The following is a 9,379-nucleotide window of genomic DNA, read 5'->3' on the forward strand; positions in this document are numbered from 1 at the left end:
GTAATATTTTCTCCTTGACCTGGGAACTCTGGAATTTGGCTACAATATTCCTAGGAGTTTTCCTTTGGGGATCTCTTTCAGGAGGAGATCTGTGGATTCTTTCAATTTCTATTTTGCCCTCTGGTTCTACTATATCAGGGCAGTTTTCCTTGATAATTTCTTGAAAGATGATGTCTAGGCTCTTTTTTTGATCATGGCTTTCAGATAGTCCAATAATTTTTAAATTCTCTCTCCTGGATCTATTTTCCAGGTCAGTTGTTTTTCCAATGAGATATTTCACATTGTCTAATTTTTCATTCTTTTGGATTTGTTTTACAGTGTCTTCATTTCTCATAAAGTCACTAGCTTCCAATTGCTCTATCCTAATTTTTAAGGAAGTATTTTCTTCAGTAATCTTTTGGACTTCCTTTTCCATTTGGCCAATTTTTCTTTTTAGGGCATTTTTCTCCTCATTGGCTTTTTGGACCTCTTTTGCCATTTGGGTTAGGCTTTTTTAAGGTGTTATTTTCTTCAGTATTTTTTGGGTCTCCTTTAGCAAGCTGTTGACTTTTTTTCATGATTTTCTTGCATCACTCTCATTTCTCTTCCCAGTTTTTCCTCTACTTCCCTTACTTGCTTCTCAAAATCCCTTTTGAGCTCTTCCAAGGCCTGGACTGATTCATATTTTTCTTGGAGGCTTTGGATGTAGGAGCTTTGATTTTGTTGTCTTCTTCTGGTTGTATATTTTGATTTCTTTTTCACCAAAGTAAGATAATATAGTCTGACTCTTTTTGCGCTGCTTGCTCATGATCCCAGCCAATTACTTGAGTTTTAAACTCTTTGTTAAGGTAAGAGTCTGCTTCCAATGTGGAGAGTGTACTGTCCCAAGCTTCAGGGGTTTGTGTAGCTGTTTTCAGAGATACTTGTAGGGACCTGTAAATTTTCAGTTCTTGCAAGGTGGTATGATAAGGGACAAGGTGTTTACTCCTTTCCTGGCCTGTGACCACAAGTATTCCTTTCTGTCCCATAACTGTGAGGAGGGGTTCCTCTCCACAGCCACTCCAAGCTCCACCACCAGCACTCCTCCTCACCCCAGCACTGCCACCCAGAACTGTGACCCAGATGCACAGCAAGAGATTCCTGCCTCAGCACTGGCAAAGAGATCCCTGCAATCCCTCTCTGATCAGCCACTGGATTCCCCCTCAGTCTGTGGGCTGGAAGCTTGGGAAGCAGCTGCCCCCCCCCAGGGCCAGGCTCTTGGGGAATGGAGCTGAGACCCCACCTTCCTCTCTGACCACCGACAGAAACAGACTTTTCCCACTGACCTTCTAAGTTGTCTTTGGCATTAGTGGATTGAGGAGTCTGGAAACCTCCACAGCTGCCTGCGATTCAGTCCTCTGAGGCCTGCTCCAGGTTCCCTGCAGCCTGCGCACCCACGCTGTGCTGCGCTCCCAGCCTGGTGCGATACACCTTTCTGATCAATCATCCAGGTTGTCTTGGGCTGGAAATTTGTTTCACTCTGTCTTTTTGTGGGTTCTGCTGCTTCAGAATTTGTTTAAAGCCATTTTTTGTGAGTATTTGGAGGGGTTTGGGGGACAGCTCAAGCAAGTCACTGCTTTCACTCCACCATCTTGGCTCTGCCCCCTCTCAAATATTCAGTTCTTGATCCAGTAAAATTCCCTAGATACTAGACAACTGTATTCATTTACTTCTGTATATCTATATATTGTGTAACTCATGTGTTCCACTGATTGACCTCTTTATTTTTTTAACCAATGCTAAATCATTTTAATGATTACCTCTATGTTATATAGCTCAAAATCTGGTACTTTTAGGCCCATTTTTTCCTCACTTTTTTTTTCCATTTCATCTCTTGGTATCATCAGCATTCAGCACAGTACCGGACGTATAGTAGGTGCTTAATAAATGTTTATTCATTGATTAATTGATTGGGATTCTTTATCTTTTGTTCTTCAGATTAATTTTAAAATATTTTTCTTGTTCTTTCTTGGTGTGATTTGTATGCCACTTAATAAAAGAATTAATTTAGGAATTTCTGTAGTTTAAAAAAAGGTCATTTTACTGTGTTGTACCACTTATCCACAAGTTCTCCAGTGGTTCTCAAGTATGTTAACATTAAGGATGCATAAGGATTATATGAAAGCCTTAGCCTATGCCAAGGACAAGGAGTTAGTAGCATCAGCTGGGATGGACAGACAGATCTATCTCTGAGATGTTATTATTCTCACAGCACTGACTGCTTCAAACAACATCATTGCAACTTCGCTAAGTGTTTACAAAGATTCTATTTGTAGACTTGTAATCAATTAGCTGGGATCAATCATTGTGTTTTAATCTACTTAAAGGTTTTGAAGGTTTGGGATGCAATGAAACTTAAAAGGCATACAAATAATGTGAGAGTTTTGCTATTGAACAGATATGGAACACTGTTTCTTTCCAGAAGTTCTGATGGAATTGTCTAATTCTTGTCCCTTCACTAACAGATATGTATAGCTATATAATGAGTATATGATGTAGGGCCATGGATCTTACAGGCAATAAAAGCATTGATTATGAGTATTCTGGAGGCCATTACTCATGTGCATTCTGAAGAAAAGGACCATTTATTTTATTGTACAAGGTGTATTGTACAAACCCGAGAAACTCCAACATACACATCTTAGTTTGTGAAGAAAAAAACAGTGTTGTCAATGTGAAGTTGATCCTTCTCCTAGAGTTTGGGTTGTAACAACAAAATTATCAGTGAATAAGTGGGCTTTGAAGGGGATTCTATATTTAGAACTTCTGGGGATGTTGACAATGGCTATAACAGTCTTATACCATCCCTTTGTACACAGCATAATGAAGTTATTGGAGGAGGTACCAATATTATTTAATGCCATATTCTTAAATGATAAAAAGTCCTAAGTAGATTTCAAAACTAGGAGGTTGACATTTACATTGGGAAAGAGTGACTGCTTTATTGGGTCAGATCCAAAACTGAACTTGGGAGGACTTTTACTGAAAGCTCTCCTTGGACATTGGCCCAGAGCACAGGTTAGGCCCATGTACAAAGAAGAAAATGAGACGAACCATGTAAATGGTGTGCAGGAGAATCATTTCCAAAAAGCAAGTGGCTACTTCCAGGTCCTAGCTTAGTGATATTTGCAAAGCCATGACAAATCTCACCCTCTTAAGGTTGTTGTGTTGGGTTTTTGGAAGTGAGGCTGAGTCTATACTTCTCAATAAGATAGTAACCCAGGGAGTGATTGACATCACTGTGGATAAAAATGTGCCCATATTCGATGAAATTTCCTTCTACCTCCAATCTCACTCATCTTCAGGGCAAAACCCTTAAAGAAAGAGAAACTATCGGCTGGTGATAATTCCACAGGTCAGAAAAGTGATAAAATATGTTTCTGAGAAAATAAAAATACCTGGACAATAAGTATGAAATCACTAACTCTTTTAATTAATGAAAAACAACCTGCACTCATTTTGGGAGCTTGGGGTTTCTGATGATGGGTAGCAGTTGGCAGAATCTTCTCTCTCATGGCTCTAGGAATGATTCTGGTAAGTGTCTAGTGCCTAATTATCGTACACTGGAGATCACGAGCTTTCAAGAATATACTTCTCATTTGACAAATAAACCAGCTGGCTTTGTTAACTCTTCACTTAAATTATTGGATTCTTTTTCATTCTTTCATTTATTTCCTGGTCCTAAGAGTAGTCCTAGTGAAGCCCATTGAACCACAACTATAGCAAGACTTCAAAGGATTGATTCAATATGTGCTGAGATCATACCCTTTAAAAGAAGTGATTAATAAAGATGTAACACAGACAGAATCTATAGGGTTTAGACTAAAGTCCATCCCTGAGGGAGGAGCCAGTGTATACAGGGAAAGAAAGCAGGACTTGAGTGGCTCAACTTCATCAGGTATACAAGGAATTGAATCAGCCAGGGAAGTGTTGGGTTTTTCCTTTTCGTTTCAAAAGAATTCATCACTGATTCCTCATACTTTTTGTGAGGCACTTAGGGGCTTATGTGTTAGTGTGTTCCAAATGTAATTCAAACCTATATAATGTGTCATCTTTTTTTTCCCCTTCTAAGATAAATTCCATTAATACAGCATCTATGATGGCTTTTATGGTTAGTCATAAAAAAGTCAAATCATTTTCATCATTTGAAGAGAAGATTTTTTTTTTTAATGAGGACATGCCTACCCTTTAAGGCAGTCCATTTAATTACAAAATGAAAGGCTAATATTAGGCTTGATTTTTTCAAAAAATTAATACTGTATTTCAAATGTATTCTTATAGGAAGAGTTATTGAAATTCCGATATCTTGAGTAAGAACACTCCAGAAACGTAATAGTAGGGGAAATCCAGTAATGCTGTGCATAGTGATGGAGTCAGCCCACTTTGCAGCAAGAGTAGATTAAAATTGAGCCTTCTCATTTCTTCCTGCACTGTGTCCAATTTTATTTAAGGGGAATGCCAGCTGAAACCCAGGTTGCAGCTCCATGTGGAAACTGAACGCTGTTAAAATTTAAAAGCATTCTGAAATTGGGGCTTCATTTAAACATCACTTACAACTTATATCAGAGCAAAGAAATATCACAGCAAATTAATCTGATATTCATAATCTAAAGATAGCTGTTTATACACAAAGTTTCATATGCATTTTTGTTATATATACATATATATATGTGTGTGTATATATGTGCATACATATACATATACATATATACATATATATATATATATACACACACATATGTGTGTGTGTGTGTTTTCACTGTCCTTTCTAATGATCTAAAGCTTTCATTTGGTCAGTTATTGGGGTATTAGATAGAGTCTAACTTGTCAGGGGGAAACATTTTAACTTTGGCAGGGAAAACAATCTGAAATTTTGGATTCTCACCAAAGGCTATTTGTATGCAGAATAGATTTGAGGTGCACCCCTAAGAACTTGGGTTTGATAAGGCTTTTGTTCTTACTGGAAGCACAGGCATTTTGGGAGATTTGTTCTAGCAGGTTTCTTCCCGGATTTCTCTAGCCCCTGCAGGAGTGCATGGGAATGGAAGATGATGATGGGGAGGAGTTCTTTTCTAAATCATTGTGGGGGGTTGGGGGTGGAACAGCTGGGGATAGCAGGTGGGTCTGGAACCAAATATGCTGTGGGCCCAGGGTTCTCATGCACATTCCTACAAAGAACAGATATCTTTCAGTGACATCAGACTTCCTCCAGAAAATGCCCAATTCATGCCTCCTGTACTTGGAAAAACTACATACTGATAAATTTTAATTGGCTTATGCCCTTAAAGGACAACTGCGTATATTCTGTTTGATATAGTGGCATACTTTGGTTGCATTTATAATACTGAGTATTCTGGTCCTCACTGCCTGAAAGCTAGGTGTTTTATATCTCACCATTACCCCAGGGTCCTCTGGTACCCCTAAGGGAGTCTATGGTGTTTAGGTTCTCTGCCAATGGCTACACCCCCCACTGATAAGGTTTCCCTAGATTTTAGGGGTGGTCACCTGAACCCCAGCTCCACTTAGCCACTGCAAATTGATCAGATTTTACAAAGTAACATTTGCTTCAAAAGATATAATCACATGTACACAAACTTACTTTTCCCAATACATGGAACACATAATTTCCTCCATATTCCCCCTCCCCATGAAATTTGTCTCTATGCAGAAGGGAGGGGGGATTAGGTTCATAGCTTAGAGCAATTTCTATAGAACACAGTCCTAAATTCCAAATCCTGCCCCCCCCCTCCACTCCTAGCTCGAGTTCCAGGTACCCTGGCTTCTCTGGGCTTCTCTACATGGAATCGTTTAGTTCCAAGGTCTTTATGACTTGCTTTCCCAGGTCTGATGGAGATCACCACTGCAACCTCAAAATGAAAAGGACACAAGAAAACAAGAGAACAGAGACCCCAGACTCATTTCTTACAGCCAGAGTAAAAAGGAAATAAAATTATCTTCTCCAAGTTCAGTTCATAACACTTGAACTGTGGGTGAACAGTGGTCTTCACTGTCTGGCCACAGCAGGAAACAATGAGATTTTCTCATCTGGCCAGTTTTAAAAACCCAGCCTGTTCTGGATATGCAGTGAATTGAAGGAGGCCTCTTTTACTTGCAAGGTAGGAAAACACTGGATGCAGGTTACTTTCATGTTAGGCAATTTGGGCCTGTGCACACCACACATTTTTACACACATTTTTAGTAATATTTGTGAATTAAATGGCAAAACAAATAAATATAGTGTAACATCAATTAATTAATCGTCCTAAATTTTTTTTTTTTTTGCTAAAAGGAGCTATTGTCCTGATAAAAATGGGTTCTTTCAGGTTATCTTACTGTCAACCCCCATGTTTTAAAATCACTGATTCTTCCTTTCCTCACGGGTTTAAACACCACTGTAGTTTTTCTTCCTTCCTTCCTTCCTTTTTCTTTCTTTCTTTCTTCTTTCCTTCTTCCTTCTTTCTTTCTTTCTTTCTTTCTTTCTTTCTTTCTTTCTTTCTTTCTTTCTTTCTTTCTTTCTTTCTTTCTTTCCTTCCTTCCTTCCTTCCTTCCCTACTTACTTCTTTCTTTCCTTCTTTCTTCTTTCATCTCTCTCTCTCTCTCTCTTCTCTCTCTCTCTCTCTCTCTCTCTCTTCTCTCTCTCTCCCCCTTCCTTCTTTCCTTTTCATTCTAACCAATTCAAACATGCACTTTCAGGAAAGTTTGGCAGAATCTGTGATGCCCAAAAGATAAAAGAATATGAATTTCACAGTTGTACAGAATAAAAGCTTAATTTCTTTTTAAAAAAACCAAACAAATTATAGGTAAAGTAAATGCCTTCCAAAGATGACTTCAGAAGGAGATTTTTTTTTAAAATTCTGGGTAGATTAGAAACTAGAAAATGTGCTAAGACATATGTGGAATTTTTAAAAAATCTTTTTGTCCAAGATAATTGAAGACAGAACAAGTAAAAAAAATAACTCTGATTTTAGGATATAAATATGAATATAAAACTCACTGACAGACGTTCAGCCTTTGAATCAGATCATAACTGTTACCAATTAAAGACACAACATAGGTATCTATTTCCAAAGAAATTGTAAGCACTTGAGAAACTTGATGGCTGTCAGAACTATTAGGAAAAGGGAAAATAAAAATATAGCAATTTAAGTGACTAATAGAGATATAGATGTACAAAGTGAGAATTTGTATGTCAGACTTTTTAAAAAATTGTTATTCATTGGTGTGTATGGTTGAGATGACACCATTTTCTCTCTTGACAAGCTCTAGGGTTCTAAAGGTGAGGAAAAGATCAAAATTGTTTTATGCGCATTATCGTTACAGTCACTGAATCCTGTGTTTTGGCTCAATTGTTTCTCTTTGTTACAAGAGTGGCTTCCATTTAGAGGGAGGGAGGAGGGCTGGACACCTCCCAAAATGATTGTGATGTAGTGATAAACACTAATAATGAATTTTCAGGAAGGAAGAAAGGAAAGGAAGAGGAGGGAAAGAAGGAAAGAATGAAAGGAAGGAAGGAAGGAAAGAAGGAAGGGTAATGGAAAGGAAGGAAAGAGGAAATGAAATCTTTGGTGATATTAACCTCTGGTTCTGACTATGATTTCTCATCAGTTAAGTTTTCTGGGCCTTAATATATTCATCTGCAAGATAAGGATAACAATAGCCTCTACCTATCTGATTTCTAGCTCCATTAATCAAAAAGATTTAATGTTTTCATAGTCTGTTTGTTTATTTGTTTCCTAGTCATGCATTGCACTTGTTTGATCAAGTTGGATACTCAAGCATTTTCCGAGAAGTTGACCAGGGAAGGACAATTTGAATACCTGGGTGATCAAATCTGCAAAGTACCTAGAAATTATGGAGCAGAACATGTTTTGCAAGTGAAAGGAATAGTTAGGAAGAAGATGCAAAATTTGTCTTTAAAAGCCAAGTTTAGGTCATTTAAATAACTTCAAAAGATAAATAATTCTAAGCACCTTTTATATACAGGTAAACACGTCAATAAAAATTATGGTACTCTGACCTCCAATTTGTTCATTTTGTAAAATGGAGACAATATGCCTTGAATATGTCTTAGAGGGCTAATACTACAGATCAAATTTTCATATAAAGTGGTATATAATAATACATGATGGTATGATTCTTTTCAATGTGATATCCTTGTAGCTCAAAATAAATGGTTTAGAATACTAAGTTTAGTAATCGTTAGTGGTCATTTCTTAGTTGCAAGGGTAGAAGTAAAGGAATATCTAACAAAAATAAATCATGATTCTCCCAGAACCTCTAGACTTTGCCACGCTCTTTAGCAAAGAGCAGAAAATTCCTGTAGACTAAATAAAAGGCTATTATGAAAGGGGGTGGTTTTAAATCCCTATTAATTGATTGTCTTCATTCTTCTTTCCATGTCACATATTTGGTTCTGACTTAGATCTTAAGTTTTTATATATATTTTTTAAAATTTCATAAGTCATAAACAGTAGGAAATTATTCCTTTGCTGTGTCTGTTCAAAGGAAGATGCATTTGCTCCTCTCTGTGTCAATCCTCAGAGGATTTCTCTATATGCCTTTATAGTCCCACCCTAGCTTCTGGTCCATAGCTAAATAAAAATGTATAGTCAAGACCTTATCTAACATATTCCTTAAGGTAGACCAAAGCCCATTAACCTATGGGCCCATAATAAATATCAACATAGACTGCCAGATTATTTGTGTGGATTTAAATATTTTAATGAAAATTATATCCATAGACTTTTAGCCTTGGAAAAGGTCATAAAAATCAACATTTTTCATATTATAGAAGAGAAAACTGATACCCAAAGAATCTGTGATGTCCAAAGTCAAGGAGCTAGTTAATGACAGATCTGAGAGAAGTATCAAGGTCCCCTGACTGACCTCAATGCCTTCCTCTGAATAAACATATCTGGAGTATGACAAAGCTGGGTTAATACCAGGGAGAACAGTTTTTTTTTTTTCTTCAAGAAAAATATCAATGGGTGCTTTTAAAAAAAAATGGAATGTTTTGTTTTTATTTGGGGTCCTCCCCATCTCCTCGTATGACCTTTACAAAAGATAAACCCTTTCAATAACAAGTGAGCACTCCATCCCCAGGATGAGAGATGGAAAGAAATAATAACCCAAGGGAGAAAAAGTGGTAAAAAAACAACTGCTTATAATGGTATTTGGAGAAAATTATGTAAATATTTATGCAAAGACAGCTTTGCAGAGCACATCAAGCTGCATCAGAGCTGCTCTTGCCAGTACGGCACATTCAGCAACACAGTTGGATCAACAGCCTGAAAAGCAGATGTGCCAATTTCCTGGATTTGATTATGATGATTCCTAATTACGCCAAAGCTGTGGCAATGTC

At 37.4% G+C, this 9,379-nt stretch overlaps 1 pseudogene; it reads left to right on the forward strand.

Annotated features, from left to right (window-relative positions):
* Nucleotides 1-2,106: 2,106 nt before the first annotated feature.
* LOC110209652 (WD repeat-containing protein 48 pseudogene) lies at nt 2,107-2,907 on the forward strand (annotated as a pseudogene).
* Nucleotides 2,908-9,379: the final 6,472 nt, after the last annotated feature.

The sequence above is a fragment of the Phascolarctos cinereus genome, unplaced genomic scaffold (assembly GCF_003287225.1).
Source record: "Phascolarctos cinereus isolate Bilbo 61053 unplaced genomic scaffold, phaCin_HiC Scaffold_9;HRSCAF=440, whole genome shotgun sequence".
Taxonomy (NCBI): Eukaryota; Metazoa; Chordata; class Mammalia; order Diprotodontia; family Phascolarctidae; genus Phascolarctos; species Phascolarctos cinereus.